This window comes from Heterodontus francisci, chromosome 2 (assembly GCF_036365525.1).
Source record: "Heterodontus francisci isolate sHetFra1 chromosome 2, sHetFra1.hap1, whole genome shotgun sequence".
NCBI lineage: Eukaryota > Metazoa > Chordata > Chondrichthyes > Heterodontiformes > Heterodontidae > Heterodontus > Heterodontus francisci.
The window spans coordinates 15115257-15133051 of NC_090372.1; positions in this window are offsets into that span (position 1 = coordinate 15115257).

Here is a 17795-nt window from a genome sequence, read left to right on the forward strand (position 1 = left end):
TTAATAACAGCTTCTAGTAACTTCCCCACCTCAGATGTTTGACTAATAGGAAAACTAGGAAATTATAGGCCTATCATCCCTATGCTCACTAACTTACATTGGCTCTTGGTCGAGCAACCACTTGATTTAAAAATTCTCATCCTTGTTTTCAAATCTCTCCATGGCCTCGCCCCCTCCCTATCTCTGTAATCTCCTCCAGTTCCACAATCCTCCAAGATGTCTGTGCTTCTCTGATGTCTAAAGATGTCTCTTGTACATCCCCAATTTTAATTACTCTACCATTGGTGACCGCGCCTTCAGTTGCCTAGGCCCCAAGCTCTGGAATTCCCTCGCTACACCTTTCTGCCTCTCCACCTCGCTTTCCTCCTTTAAACCACTCCTTAAAACCTACCTCTTTGACCAAACTTTTAGTCATCTGACCCAATATCTCCTTTTGTGGCTCTGTGCCATACTTTTTTATAATGCCACTGAAAAGCACCGTGGGACGTTTTATTACGTTAAAGCAGCTACATAAATATAAGTTGTTGTTGTAATAGTTTATCTCTCCTACCCTTTTTAAATAATGGAGTGACATTGGAAATTTTCCAATCCAAAGGGACAAGAAAGTTTTGGAAGACCAGGACTAAAACATTTGCAATTTCCTCACCTACTTCTTTAAATACCCTGGGGTGGAAACCACTGGGTCCTGGAGATTTGGCAATCTTTATTTTCTATATTACCATTTTTTATTTATACATAAAATTTAGTAAGTTCTTCCCTGATTTATTTTTAGTTTTCTTTGTATCTCTGGTAATTTATCTTCATCCTTTACTAAAATGACTGATACAAAGTAATGAGGTTATTTTGGTGAAATGGTGGAAACATGCACCAAATTGTTGTTGTGATAATAAGACAGGCCTCTTTGAAAGTCTGGTTTAAGCATGACATTTTGGTCCTTATTACTGAATAATTTTTCGTGGAGCAGTATATGTGGGCTCCACACACCCACTTCTACTGGAAGCACAGAGTGGGCTAGCTGACACACAGTGGCCTGGTTCAGGATGCCTCACGAACCAAATCAGAGGGCGCACAGGTTCTTAGACGTTGCACTGGAGGTCCTGGTGGAGGAGGTCCAGAGGAGGAGGGCCATCCTGTACCCGTAGAAGGGAAGTTGTTCACCTCACCTTCCTGTCCCCCCCATCTTGCAGCACCTGGTGCTATTCCAACTGGCCTCACACCCTCCTCCCATTCTTTCTGCAGACCAAAGCAAGATGGCGATGACCAAACAATCCTGGTGACTCCTTTCAGGCATCCAATAAGGTGGAGTAGCACAGAACTTACTCTCTTTACATGAAGTCTTCAGATAATTTCTAGAATAAATGTTGATAAAAGTATTGGTGAAGACTTAACAAAGTATCCCAGAAAGTCTCCCCATGTATTTCAAAAGTCCTCTTCAAAACTCCAGCAGCAAGTGAGCAGTAAATGGTGATATACCTTTAAGGAGCACTCAAAATCCTCCGCAATGCCTCATCAGCTGGTTGCTGTTAGGAGAGAGCACAGGTCAAGCACCATCCACCAAAATGCCACGCAGCCTCCTTAGTGAGTGCTAGCAGGCAAATTAAGTGACGATCTGCTGCTTAACAATCCTCCGGGCAGCCGTACCTAGCTCAGGTTTAAACTCCCTTACCAAGATGGCATCGTGCGCTAAGTGAGGGCTAAACCGGTGTTGTAGCTCAAGACCCCATCTTGGCCACCTCGGAGATTCTTTAGTGCCTAAAGTATCCAGAAAAATCACCAACTATGTATTTAGCGAGTTTGTCATTCCTTAATTTTCAATTACAACTGCCTTTAAGGTTTCGTTGCCACTTTCTTTCTCTTGATGTAAAATCGTTACTGTTGTCCTTGACAGCCCTCGCAAGTTTTTTCTCATATTCCCTTTTTGCAGCTCTTAATACTTTCTTGTATCTCTTTACTGTTCTTTATATCTCTCCCAGTCGCTACTGTTTGTCGCATTTGTATAAGCTCTTTCTTTTAGTCTCTCACCTCTTTTTTTGACCAAGGTTGTTTAATTACACAAGTAGAGCTCTTTCCCTTTAAGGGTATTTACAGGTCTTGTACCAATTCCTCCTTTGAACACCTCCCACTGTCCGTCTGTAGTTTTATCCATCAGCAAATTATCTGGTCATTATTTACTCTACTCCTGTTCCTATTTCTTATGTTCTTATTATCACATTGCTGTTTGTGGGAGCTTGCTGTGCGCAGATCGACTGCCACATTTCCTACATTACAAAAGCCACTACACTTCAAAAGTGCTTCACTGGCTGTAAAGCTCTTTGGGACGTACTGTGGTAATGAAAGGCGCTATATAAATGCAAGTCTTTTTTTTAACATTTCTGCCCACTCTACTGTGTTTTTTCCTGCCTTGATCCTCCAAAGTCTTGCCTTAACTAAATTTAAAATCTTAGCTCGTTGACTCACTCACTCGTCTCCTTCTCAAATCTAATATCGAATTCTATCATATTATGGTCACTGTTAGCTAGGTGGTCCCTCACCTCAAGATTGCTGACTAATTCAGGCTCATTACTTATCACTAAATTGATGCCAGGCCAGTGAGTCGTGGGCCTCTGGTCAGTCCATGCTGATGGCTGTGCGCTCTTTGACCGGTGCTTCTACTACCTGCATCCCAGGAGGGATCTACAGCTGCCTTGTGCAGTCTGCCATGTAGAGATGGCACTGATACCTGCTGTTGAAAGACCAGAGCCCGTGCTGGTCCCACTGCCCAGAAAGGTGGCAGCAGCAGCAGGCACCTGCACTGCACCTGCTGTCCTTCCACTGTGCTCTTGATTTGCAGCCCCAGACATGAGCCTGATGGATGGAATGGCGACAGCCGTCAGCTCCTGCAAGGCCTCAATAAGACACAAGAGCGACTATTGTGCCCTCCAAGTCTGTCAGCCAAAGCCTCAAGATCACGTTGGAGCTTCTATCAAGGTGACTGCACCCTCACTGTCCCCGGCTGAGGCATCAGCTGCATGTCCCAATGCAGAGGCCACCTGCACCTGGAACATCACTTGTGCAATGTTGGTGCTGGCCATTACAGCAAGCTCAGAGGCTATACCCACGAGAAGCTCCAAATTGCTGCTGATAGAGCCCAGGGTCCTCATGCCCCTCTGATGTTTTGCCAACAGGCGCCTTTTCAGACCTGCAGGTGTTAAGTGATGGCCCAGTTATTAGTTGGTGGTTCATATCCCACTCCAAGGACTTGAGTACAAGAATCCAGGCTAACACTCCAGTGTAGTACTGAGAGAGTGCTGCATTGTTGGAGATGCCACCCTTTGGATGAGATGTTAAACTGGGGCCCCATCTGCTCTCTGAGGTGGATGTAAATGATCCTCGGACACTTTCTTGAAGAAGAACCATGGAGTTCTCCCCAGTATCCTGGACAATATTTATCCCTCAATCAACATCTATTAAACAGATTATCTGATCATTAGCACGTTGATTTATGTGTACAAGCTGGCAGTGTACACACTGCAGTGACCATACATCTTACTTTGGGATGAAATGCAGAAACAAACATTAGCTGATGTTGTGACGTCTGAAATGCTCTAAAATAAGAAATATTCTATTCTCAAAAATATTAGAGTATTGGATCGATTGTGCCTTCATGGGTCAATGAAATGGAACGCAAAACTATCAATCTGATACCCCTCCAATATCAATCTGGTACCCATCCAATATCAATCTGATACCCCTCCAATATCAATCTGATACCCCTCCAATATCAATCTGGTACCCATCCAATATCAATCTGATACCCCTCCAATATCAATCTGATACCCCTCCAATATCAATCTGGTACCCATCCAATATCAATCTGATACCCCTCCAATATCAATCTGGTACCCATCCAATATCAATCTGATACCCCTCCAATATCAATCTGATACCCATCCAATATCAATCTGATACCCCTCCAATATCAATCTGGTACCCATCCAATATCAATCTGGTACCCCTCCAATATCAATCTGGTACCCATCCAATATCAATCTGATACCCCTCCAATATCAATCTGGTACCCATCCAATATCAATCTGATACCCCTCCAATATCAATCTGGTACCCATCCAATATCAATCTGATACCCCTCCAATATCAATCTGATACCCATCCAATATCAATCTGATACCCCTCCAATATCAATCTGGTACCCATCCAATATCAATCTGGTACCCCTCCAATATCAATCTGGTACCCATCCAATATCAATCTGATACCCCTCCAATATCAATCTGGTACCCATCCAATATCAATCTGATACCCCTCCAATATCAATCTGGTACCCCTCCAATATCAATCTGGTACCCATCCAATATCAATCTGATACCCCTCCAATATCAATCTGATACCCATCCAATATCAATCTGATACCCCTCCAATATCAATCTGGTACCCATCCAATATCAATCTGGTACCCCTCCAATATCAATCTGGTACCCCTCCAATATCAATCTGATACCCATCCAATATCAATCTGATACCCCTCCAATATCAATCTGATACCCCTCCAATATCAATCTGGTACCCCTCCAATATCAATCTGGTACCCATCCAATATCAATCTGATACCCCTCCAATATCAATCTGATACCCATCCAATATCAATCTGATACCCCTCCAATATCAATCTGGTACCCATCCAATATCAATCTGGTACCCCTCCAATATCAATCTGGTACCCCTCCAATATCAATCTGATACCCATCCAATATCAATCTGATACCCCTCCAATATCAATCTGATACCCCTCCAATATCAATCTGGTACCCATCCAATATCAATCTGATACCCCTCCAATATCAATCTGGTACCCATCCAATATCAATCTGGTACCCCTCCAATATCAATCTGGTACCCATCCAATATCAATCTGATACCCCTCCAATATCAATCTGATACCCCTCCAATATCAATCTGGTACCCATCCAATATCAATCTGATACCCCTCCAATATCAATCTGGTACCCATCCAATATCAATCTGATACCCCTCCAATATCAATCTGGTACCCATCCAATATCAATCTGATACCCCTCCAATATCAATCTGATACCCCTCCACACCACCCTAACCTACTCTACACCTCACCTCACCTTACTAAATCACTCCACAGACCATCACTCCACACCACACTCCTCTACATCACTCCACAACACACCAGTCTACATCACACCCCTTCACACCACATCACTCCATTCCGCAGCACACCCCACTAAATCATTCCAAACCACACTCCTCCAAACCATTCCACTCCATTCCCCTCCCCTCCACACTACTCTATTCAACACCACACCTGACCCCATCCCACTAAATCACTCCACAGCTCACCCCTCTACACCCCTCCGCACTGCCCTGATGCCCACCTGAAATGAGCACAAACCTATTTTCAACATTAAAGTAAGAATCCTGCATCCATTTGTGAGAAATTTGTTTAAACTAGAACAGTCCCTGTGTAAGGTCCAACTAGTTTTTCAGGCTGTACAGTGGCCTAACCAGAGGTCCTTAAAGGGACTGCTCTAGGCCACAAAGCAACTGGCAGGCAGATTTTGAAAAAACTTACCTTAATTTAAAGCCAGAGGGAAACAAAGTGCTCCTCTTGCCTCTATACTAATAATGTGGGTTTCTGACAGCCCATGCTTGCCCTCGCTCCACCTCCCCCACCCCCCCTCCCCCCGCAATTGATCCCAATCCCCTAGACTTAGCTGCAGGCTGATTCGACATCCAGGCTGGCCAAAGTTCAAAGGGTCTGAACTAGTCAGTTGCATCGGGGCATCTGACTAGCTGCCCCCTGCGGCTACAGTGGATTTATTCCAATGAAGCCCAAAGACAAATTTAGGACAATCCTCAGGCCTAGCTCGTCTCACTTGTGAGACCAGTGCGCCGACAAATTTGTGACTGTTATCAGGTGCTAGTGAATTTAGGCCCCTATATCTCAATTTCCTAATGTATGGGCAAAATATTCACAATTTAACTATTTCCGGTAATTTAACACACTGCTTCTCTTTACAACACAAGCTCAACGACAGTTTTCATTCCACGTCAGCTAAACCGTGCAGATGATTGTGAGAAAATGTCAAACTGTGCAGGTGTTTTTTGAGCCCTGAGCTCGTTCAATGAAAGCTTCGCAAACCCTTCTCAGCCTCTACTGTTGATGCAGAGATCACAAACATTAATTGTACCAATTTGTTCAATTAGTCCCTGCATCTCAGACGGATTCCATGCAGAAGCTGCATAGTACAATTACAGCAATGATTCTGATTACAGCATCACTAACTGTACTGTTTATATGTGTAAACCAGTTCCTCGGTGAATTTCCAGTGTGATTTCATGCTTTCTGGGAAGCCAAACATTTTAGTATTCTGTCCTTTAACACCAGAGAGAGGATTATTCTTTAAACTATCATGGAACGGTTCCAGAGTTCTTGGACTTTATGGACGACCATTTGCCTTTGTACTTGTGCCACTTTAATTGGATACTGTCAAATTAAGTACTGCTGATTTGTACCGACCCCAAGCATTGACTTTGTGACGAGTTCTTGATTCATGCACGCAGTGTAAGTCTTGCTATTGCACTGCATTAGGATCTTGCCAATTTTTCTGCTTCTGTATGGCTAGTTTAACTGTAACTAAACCTAGCCAAGTCGTTTTAGTATGTATAGTCAGAGTTGCATTTTTCCCTTTCTTAAGGGCACCGCACATAGTCAGTGATTCACTGTGTTTTAGAGTTAATTGTTAGGCACGGACTATACTCACCCAGACATGGCGCAGTAAATACACACAGGTATTGGTTCATTAGGGACCTGGGGTTTGTCTACAGAATGTGCCATCCAGCCATAAACATAAGAAACGGTATTAGGGAACAATCCCAAACTGTAACCATGCCATTTAAAAAAAAGTTAACAGTTTTAATGAGTGACAAACTGCAAGAAAACTGGTGATTGAAAAGTAGATGTTGACACTTGGAAATTCTTACCCAGAGCAGTTCTGCCAATATTAAAAAATCATCGATCTGAACCATTAACTCTGTTTCTCTCTCCTCAGATGCTGCCTGGCCTGCTGAGTATTTCCAGCATTTTCTTTTTGTACTTCAGATTTCCAGCATCTGCAGCATATTGCTTTTGTATTATCAACAAGTAATGTGGATTCAGCAGTTACCTACTGTGCTGCTAGCCTCCACATTCCTACAAGAATCATGCTGACTTTTTTACTTTTAGATTGGTTGCTGAACATCTTAACGTTTGAACAAATTCAATACACCCTCAGTCATTTCTTCTTCCAGCTCAGACAACAATCACAGCTTTGTTTTCTCAATGGCTCAATATCACTGTCTCACATCACCAACTAAAAATCAGACTGGCATTTTCAATTTTCAAAAGGGCGGCACAGTGGCGCAGTGGTTAGCACCGCAGCCTCACAGCTCCAGCGACCCGGGTTCGATTCCAGGTACTGCCTGTGTGGAGTTTGCAAGTTCTCCCTGTGTCTGCGTGGGTTTTCTCCGGGTGCTCCGGGTTCCTCCCACAAGCCAGAAGACTTGCAGGTTGGTAGGTAAATTGGCCATTATAAATTATCACTAGTATAGGTAGGTGGTAGGGAAATATAGGGACAGGTGGGAATGTGGTAGGAAAATGGGATTAGTGTAGGATTAGTATAAATGGGTGGATGATGGTCAGCACAGACTCGGTGGGCTGAAGGGCCTGTTTCAGTGCTGTAACTCTAAACTAAATTATCTCTGCATTCACAGAACACACGAGAGGCAATCGTTTGATACATTTGCTGTTGTGACATCAGGATATAAATTGGTGTGCATTGCACCTGTTTTGTTTTTAGTGTGAAATCGGAGCACAGGTTGATGAATATAGCAGTACCCAATCTGAACAGGTGTTCGGGCCTATCTTCCAGGCACCTGCTACCAGCTGCCTTAAGGTAGACATTATGTACCTTGCATATGTTACTTGGGGGCCTAATGCCTATTTGAGGACTCTGCTGCCAAGTTGGGCTGCTCTGAGTGGTACAGGGGCTGGGCCTGCTCTGCTCAGTCTTTCAGACTTGGATGCGGCCTAGCAAGCAGCCCCACCAAAAAGACAAATCCTTTTTTTATATGTATAGCTTGATGTGGAGCCAGAAGCAATAGGAAGGCTCACCTGACTCCACACCACTCCTCAGGGCTGCTGCTGGCCCACAATCGGCCCCCTTCCTGTTGTCCTTCCCCCGGTGATTTACCTGAGGGCATCAGCCAGCAATGCAAGCCACCTCAAATTAATGTTTTTTTTCAAAATAGGCGCACTGCCTCTGGAGGCACATCAGGTACCGGCAGCTCGTTCAAATGATTGAAATGATGCTGGCTGATGCTTTGAATGTTTCCAGTAGTTTTCTGTTTTTGGTGGGGGGGGGGCGGTGAATATCCAGGGTTGGGGTGGAGATGGGGGTGTTTCTCCAATCATTTACTGTAACTTCAACAGAAGATTCACAGAAACCCTGAAAAAATGGAGTAAAAGAGGAGTTCATTCCATTTTTGCAGGGTTTCTGCATCTCTTCAGCCAAAGTTACAGTGGACAAGCAGGAGAACTCCCACAGGAATGAACCCCCCCCCCCCCCCTTTGTGTTTCAAGCCAAAAATTGAACATTAAGGGAAAAACTTCTTTTGAGGCTGGCTTGTAACGCTGAAGTGTTCTGAGCTTGATGACGTTCTGCATCAACAGAGAAAGTGGACAGAAAGAGATATAAAACCTGCATGATCCACAGCTGTGAAATCAGGCTGGTTCTGCTTAGCGGAGAAGCTTTTCATTACAATTTGATGTTGCTTTTCAAGAGGTTCTCTGCAGCTTGACAATTGCAGACTCCAAACTCAAGTCTGATGTAGAACTGCAGAGGTTCCCTTTGGCCTCTCAGTAGACGATTCCACAATAGAACATCCTGCTCACCATTTCAAAGAACAGAGAGTGGGAGAGGAATGACTTTGTAAACATATAACTGGAATCTCAGAAAGACGTTCCACAGATATTCAGATGTTTAGGTTCTTTCCTGAGCCTCCTAGACTTGGATCTTCTTGCCTCTCATCTGATATTAAGGGACAAATTTTCATTTTAAGAAATGGTTTCTCATTGTGATAGAATTTGTAATTAGTTTCTTCCAAGATTTCACCCCCCATGCCCCCACCATCCCACTTTAGTCTCTCCTAAAGACACTGAATGGAATTGCCATATATCTGCTCCATGTGTTTAATACAATTCTGTGTCCACTACTTTAATGTCTTTACTATCAGACAATGGGAGAAATTTTAACCTCCCAGGATAGATGGGAGAGGAAGCTAAAGTTGCCAAAATTTGAAACCTGACCACAACCTCAATTCCAACTTGCAGTTTTAACGGAGGCAGATTGGGGGATGGGTCATTAACCTCCTCTCCAGAGGTGGGTCTGTTATATAGTTCTGTAAGTGAAGCTGTGAATCCCAAATTTTAACAGGATTTCAGAATTAATGGTTGTGGGCAGGATTTCCAGGGCTGGGTTAACTCAGCAATTGGAGGGAGGCAGCAACAGCCAGATCCATCAGGTAAATGTCTTTCCAGCACTGCTTGTGGGTCAGGAGGATCAGGAGTGCTAGCCCCAGCACCATAAACAAAACTGCTTCATGATCCATGCTCTGATGCCCATAGATTCACTCACTGATCACCCACAGACCCTCCCTCCAATCACCCCAGAACCTCCCACCAATATCCCCCAGACCCTCCCTCCAATCACCCCAGACCCTCCCTCCAATCTCCCCCAGACACACCTACCGATACCCCCAGACACACACTCCGACCTCTCCCAATCCACCTTCCAATCACCCTCGACACAGGCTCCAATCTGTCCCCGCTCCCACCATCCGATCTCCCCCTGACGCACGCCCTGATCCCCCCTACACACACCCTCATCCCCCCCAGACACACCCACGGATCCCCCCAGACACACCCACTGATCCACCCCAGACACACCCACCGATCACCCCAGACCCACCCACCGATCCCCCCAGACACACCCACCGATCACCCCCAACCCTCCCACCGATCACCCCCAACCCTCGCACCGATCACCCCCAACCCTCCCACCGATCACCCCAGACCCAACCACCGATCACCCCCAACCCTCCCACCGATCCCCCCAGACCCACCCACCGATCACCCCCAACCCTCCCACCGATCCCCCCAGACCCACCCACCGATTCCACCAGACACACCCACCGATCCCCCCAGACCCTCCCACCGATCACCCCCAAACCTCCCACCGATCCCCCCAGACCCACCCACCGATCCCCCCAGACACACCCACCGATCCCCCCAGACACACCCACCGATCCCCCCAGACCCACCCACCGATAACCCCAGACCCACCCACCGATCCCCCCAGACACACCTACCGATACCCCCAGATACACACTCCGACCTCTCCCAATCCACCTTCCAATCACCCTCGACACAGGCTCCAATCTCCCCCTGGTCCCACCATCCGATCTCCCCCTGACGCACGCCCTGATCCCCCCTATACACACCCCCATCTCCCCGACACACAATCTGATCTCCCACTCAGCACATGCACTGATGTCCCTCCAATCAACACTCCGAGCTCCCCCATAATCAATTGTCCCTCAGAACTGCTTGCTGGCTGCAACCTTCCAGGGCAGGCCATCCCACCAGACTGCAAACCTCTTAATCTCCCTCTAATCCAGACAGTCTCTCAATCTCCCACTAATCCAGACAGTCTCTCAATCCCCCTCTAATCCACACAGTCTATGAATCCCCCCTCTAATCCAGACAGTCTCTCAATATCCACTCTAATCCAGACAGTCTTCAATCCCCCTCTAATCCAGACAGTCTCTCAACCCCCGCACCCCCCCCCCCCCCACTAATCCAGACAGTCTCTCAATCCCCCTCTAATCCAGACAGTCTCTCAATCCCCCTCTAATCCAGACAGTCTCTCAACTGCCCCCCCAATCCAGACAGTCTCTCAACCCCCCCCCCCCCCCACTAATCCAGACAGTCTCTCAATCCACCTCTATTCCAGACAGTCTCTCAATCTCCCTCTATTCCAGACAGTCTCTCAATCTCCCTCTAATACAGACTGTCTCTCAATCCCCCCTCTAATACAGTCTCTCAATCCCCCCTCTAATCCTGACAGTCTCTCACTCCCCCTCTAATCCAGAGAGTCTCTCAACACCCCTCTAATCCAGACAGTCTCTCACTCCCCCTCTAATCCAGACAGTCTCTCAATCCCCACTCTAATCCTGACAGTCTCTCTATCTCCCTCTAATCCAGACAGTCTCTCAATCCCCCCTCTAATCCAGACAGTCTCTCAATCTCCCTCTAATCCAGACAGTCTCTCAATCCCCCCTCTAATCCAGACAGTCTCTCAACACCCCCTCTAATCCAGACAGTCTCTCAATCTCCCTCTAATCCAGACAGTCTCTCAATCCCCCCTCTAATCCAGACAGTCTCTCAATCCCCCCCTCTAATCCAGACAGTCTCTCAATCTCCCTCTAATCCAGACAGTCTCTCAATCCCCCCTCTAATCCAGACAGTCTCTCAATCTCCCTCTAATCCAGACAGTCTCTCAATCCCCCCTCTAATCCATACAGTCTCTCAATACCCCCCTCTAATCCAGACAGTCTCTCAATCTCCCTCTAATCCAGACAGTCTCTCAATCCCCCCTCTAATCCAGACAGTCTCTCAATCCCCTCCTCTAATCCAGACAGTCTCTCAATCCCCCCTCTAATCCAGACAGTCTCTCAATCTCCCTCTAATCCAGACAGTCTCTCAATCCCCCCCTCTAATCCAGACAGTCTCTCAATCCCCCCCTCTAATCCAGACAGTCTCTCAATCCCCCCTCTAATCCAGACAGTCTCTCAATCTCCCTCTAATCCAGACAGTCTCTCAATCCCCCCTCTAATCCAGACAGTCTCTCAATCCCCTCCTCTAATCCAGACAGTCTCTCAATCCCCCCTCTAATCCAGACAGTCTCTCAAACCCCCCTCTAATCCAGACAGTCTCTCAATCCCCTCTCTAATCTGACAGTCTCTCAATCCCCCCTCTAATCCAGACAGTCTCTCCGACTGGCCACTGGGTGGGGAATGGAGAAAAGGTATTAAACAAGGTGCTGCTGTTAAATTCGGCAGTGTGTACAAATCACCCACATTTCCGGGTTTCCCAATTGCTACAATCCCCAACTCCACCCCTGCTCCCTCCCCATAAGTATTAGGACCAATGTAATTACATATTAATACTTAATATCGCACAGCATAATTTGTAGTCCTGCTTTTTAGCCCATCCTGGCAAAGTTCAATTTACAGGACGTACCAGAGAGATGTACATACCATAAAACTTTACAGATAATATAGAAAACAGGTTTACTGGCGGATAGTGCTGACCAGTTGTTTCTGTCAGAAGTTTCCTGCAGATTGATATCCTTTTACATATGTAACAGAATCCCATCTGAAGCATAATTCAAAACAAATTAGATACCGTAACACAAGTACCTTTCATTATAAAAATGAAATGTATTGGCCAAAAGTAAAAATTGGAATAATAAAGAAACAGTGTTTGTTTCACTCCGTGTGTAGAGGACAGGATCTGCCAATGACTCTCCCTCTCAGAGGTGCTACCATTACAGAGAATCTGCAGCCCGACTCCTTTGTCATGTGTTATTATGTGAGTTTGATAAAGGTAACAAAATCGGTTTAATATTGTTTTACAATTTTGTCTGTTGCACTGTTCTCACTGCAGCCTTTACCACCGCAATTTTGCACAGTACAGTGGCATAGGGGTAACTAGTAATCCAGAGGCCCCCCTTAATGCCCTGGGAGCACGGGTTCAAATCTCACCACGGCAGCTGGTAGAATTTAAATTCAATTAATTAATAAAAACTTGGAATTGAAAGCGAGTCTCAGTAATGATGCCATGAAACTGTCATTGATTGTTGTAAAAACCCATCTAGTTCACTAATGTCCTTTAGGGAAGGAAATCTGCCATCCTTACCTGGTCTGGCCTTCATGTGACTCCAGACCCACAGCAATGTGGTTGACTCTTAATTGCCCTCTGAAATGGCCTAGCAAGCCACTCAGTTGTCAAGGCAATTAAGGTTTGGTAACAAACGCGGGCCTTGCCAGCAACGCCCACATCCCATGGAAGAAGGAAAAAAAACTTTTTGCAGTTGGACATTAGCCTTGTTATTAACAGACCCTGAGAGTACTTCTTCCCTCAGTTATCTCCCCTCCTTTCCCACACTGAAGGCACTCATGCTGACATAGCATAGTATGAATATGAGCAACTATAAATGGGGATTGTGGGCACTGGCAGACACAACAGAAGCTGCAACAGAACCTCCGTTATTTGGAGCTTCCTTTGGAGGTATTATGGAGGAGGTCAGCTAGAGGAAGGACTTTTTGGTGACAGGAAGATGCAAATGAAAGCTGCCCTGCATGTGTGGCAGAGATGGCCAAGTGAATTAGTGCCATAAGTATTGCGCCCTCTCCCTGCCCTCTGGATATGACTGCAGTGCAGGAAGAAGTTCAATGACCTCACAAGGATAGCTAAGGTAAGCCTGTTAACGCATATCTCTCATTACTCCCTGCTTAGCCTTATATTACATGTTTCCCCAGCACTCCCACCCCTTCCTTTCCCCCAATTACCAGCACTCTCCTCCAATCATTGCAGCAAACTTCACTGTACTTCCTTCTCACTTAAATCCCACCCTTAAGCGTGATGCATGACAGATTGTGGTTGCTATCAGATGCCACAAAGTGCTAACTTTTCTCCCTTTCTTGCATTTCGGGACCAGAAAATACACACCGCCCTCAGGGAGCAGAAAGAGAAGAAAAAGGCAGCATTGCAGAAGACGGGTTGTCACTTGACCTTGCACTTGCAGGCACCAGTTCAGAGACTGGCACCATGCCTTGTTCAGAGGGTAAGCTAGAAGGGTCCGAACATGTAGGTGCACCCAGCACAAGTGTGTCGGAGGTAGGGCAGGGGGATAGATCCCTTCATGAAGCAGCTGACAATCTAGCTTGGCTGCACAGAGTACAGATGAAGATATCGAGGGCAACCCCCCCCCCATATACACAAAGACTGATGGCAATTCACATGGACCCTCTAAGTGCACTGAGCTGCCTGCCATCGAGTTTGCACACAATGTTGAAGAGTATGGAGGAGACCAGTTCCAATTTGTCAGCTGTCTTCATGCATGGCATTGAGGCCATGCAGTCAAACATGGAGTGAGTGGTCATCTCTGAGCACTGTGATGGAGCCGCTGGTGACAGCTCTGACAGCTTCGATGGAAGCTCAGACTACTGCCATAATACTTCTGCCACCCAGTGTTTCCTCTGGCTTACAAGTCTGAAAGAAGAGCTTGGATAGGGGCTTCAACAGCCTGCACTTTGTTGTCACACAAAGCAGTGGGTATGCTGAGCCTCAGTTCCCTAAGAGTGGTTCTCCACCACCTTCTCAAGGGCAGCTAGGGATAGAACATAAGAACTAAGAGCAGGAGTAGGCAATTCAGCCCTTTGAGTCTGCTCCGCCATTCAATACGATCATGGCTGATCTCATCTCGGCCTCAGCTCCACTTTCCTGCCTGTTCTCCATAACCCTTCAACTCATTAAAAATTAAAAATCTGTCTATCTCCTCCTTAAATTTATTCAATGTCCCGGCATCCACCGCACTCTGGGGTAGTGAATTCCACAGACTCACGACCCTTTGAGAGAAGTAATTTCTCCTCATCTCTGTTTTAAATCTGCTACCTCTTATCCTAAAACTATGACCTCTCGTTCTAGATTGCCCCACAAGAGGAAATATCCTCTCTACGTCTACTTTGTCAATCCCCTTAATCATCTTATATACTTCAATTAGATCTCTCATTCTTCTAAACTCTAGGGAGTGAAGGCCTAAACTGCTCAATCTCTCTTCATAAGACAAACGTTGAAAGTCAACAACCTCTACATCCTGAAGAATGATTTTTTTACAAAGGGTTAACTCTGCCTGCCGGGCAGGGGGTAAGAGATAAAATTGACTTGGAAGACTTACTGTCCCGTTCCCACTAGTTTCGCGCTTGCCACCATTTTAATTGCACAATTCTTTTAGCTGGCCAAGGTGCTTGCCGGAATTAGGCAAATTCCCTCATGAATGTATGCAAATCAGAGTCCGCAATATAATTAGGATCCCAATGTGATTTTAATGTGCAAAAATGGAAGCCCCGCCCAGTGGTACAGTGGCGCAGTGGTTAGCACCGCAGCCTCACAGCTCCAGGGACCCGGGTTCGATTCTGGGTATTGCCTGTGCGGAGTTTGCAAGTTCTCCCTGTGACCGTGTGGGTTTTCGCCGGGTGCTCCGGTTTCCTCCCACAGCCAAAGACTTGCAGGTGATAGGTAAATTGGCTATTGTAAGTTGCCCCTAGTGTAGGTAGGTGGTAGGGAATATGGGATTACTGTAGGGTTAGTATAAATGCATGGTTGTTGGTCAGCACAGACTCGGTGGGCTGAAGGGCCTGTTTCAGTGCTGTATCTCTAAATAAATAAATAGAATCTGGTATGATTGGTTTCCTAGAGCAATTGGAAGCAGCATTTAAAGGAGCATTCACCACAAGCCCTCAGATCATAGGTTTGCTATTGTAATGTGGATTTCTACAGGAAAGATTGCCTTGGAAATTGCTTTTATTCTGCATTGATACAGCCTGCACACCCTCAAGAAGACATTCCTGCTGCATTGATTTTCCTGCATTCAGGCTGGGGCTGATAAGTGGCAAGTAACATTTGCACCACACAAGTGCTGGATAATGACAATCTCCAATAAGAGAGAATCTAACCATCTTCCCTCGACATTCAATGGCATTACCATTGCTGAATCCCCCACTATCAACATCCTGCGGGTTACCATTGACCAGAAACTGAACTAGACTAGCCATATAAATACCACGGCTACAAGAGCAGGTCAGAGACTGGGAATTCTGCAGCGAGTAACTCACCTCCTGACTCCCTAAAGCCTGTCCACGATCTACAAGGCACAAGTCAGGAGTGTGATGGAATACTCTCCACTTGCCTGGATGAGTGCGGCTCCAACAACACTCAGAAAGTCCAACACCATCTAGGACAAAGCAGCCCACCACCGTTCAACATTCACTCCCTTCGCCATTGACTCACTGTGGCAGCAGTGTGTACCATATAGAAGATGCACTGCAGCAACTCACCAAGCCTCCTTTGACAGCACCTTCCAAACCTGCGACCTCTACTACCTAGAAGGACAAAGACAGCAGATACATCGGAACATCACCACCTGCAAGTTCCCCTCCAAGACACACACCATCCTGACTTGGAACTATATCACCGTTCCTTCGCTGTCGCTGGATCAAAATCCTGGAACTCCCTTCCTAACGGCATTGTGTGGGAGTACCCATACCAAATGGACTGCAGTGGTTCAAGAAGGCAGCTCACCACCACCTTCTCTTGGTGGGCAATAAATGCTAGCCTAGCCAGCAATGCCCACATTCCATGAAAGAATTTTTAAAAAGGGGAGGAAGAAAAGGAGCAGCATGCTACTTTGACACAAGGAGATGTAGTTGGGCCTCCCAGCAGACAGAAGATGAATGGAGGCTGCTCCACGTTGACCTTAATCAGCTCATAGTGTCTACAGGCAGAGTGATTTTCCTGCATCTGTCTGATGAGTAATGATGATGAGGAGCTCTGAGCTTGTCCAGACAGATGTTAAGAGTTCTGATGAAAGGCCATTGACCTACAACATTGGGCCTGATTTTTAGGCCCTGCAGGGCTGGAAATGGAGGCAGGTGGCCATTAAAGATAGTGCCACTGGCCTGCATGCCAGTTCCCCAGCTCCATCCTGCCCCCTGGGCCATTTCCCCAGAGATAGGATGAGGGAGGGGTGAGGCAGGGGGAACTGCCTACACATGTTGGGTAGCTGATTAGGCTCATTAAGGGCCACTTAAGGCCGATTGAAGGAGGCCAACCTGGATTTTCCAGTTGGCCTCCAGGTTCTCGCAGGCCACGTGGCCAGTTTAGCTGCCTGGAGGTGGCCTCCCCACAGTAGACTGTAGGGTTAACACTTCAGGCAGGCCTAAAGGCCTTCCCTGCCTGCTTGGGTGCAGCAGAAACCACCAGCCACCCTGTAGCTGGGCTCCCCCCACCCCTGTCCCCCCCACCAGCCCGAGAGTGGTGGCCTGTGTGCAAAAGCCATTTTTTAAACTTTAATGAAGTTGGATAGGGCTGTCTCCATTCTGAAGCCCCCTCTCTCTCAATTACCCATCATGGCACCCTGCTGCTGCTTTCAAGCTGCAAAGCCTCTGATTGGCCCTCCAGCCTCAAGAACCCACCCACCGTACTTAATTGGACAGTGAACCTTCCCTCTTGGGGAAAATCACAATGAATAATTGTTTCCCACATTGTCAGGGCCACTGACCCCTATTTGAACCTGACGGCAGATTTCAGAAGCCTCCAGGGAAAATCCAGCCCTGTAACTCTGTTTCTTTTTTCACAGATGCTGCCAGACCTGCTGAGTCTTTCCAGCATGTTCTGTTCTTATTTCAGGTTTTCAACATTCACAGCATTTTGCTTTAGGGTTTCTGAAGTAATGGTTAAGGTGCCTGGATAGGTCAGAGGACTTGGTTCAGTACATCCCAGAGGGAGTCTCTCATGAACTGTGGCAGTGTGCTGCACCTTGCGCAATCTCAGTATCTAAGCAAGTTTACACATGGAGGAACAATAACAGGAGGAACTCCCCTCATCT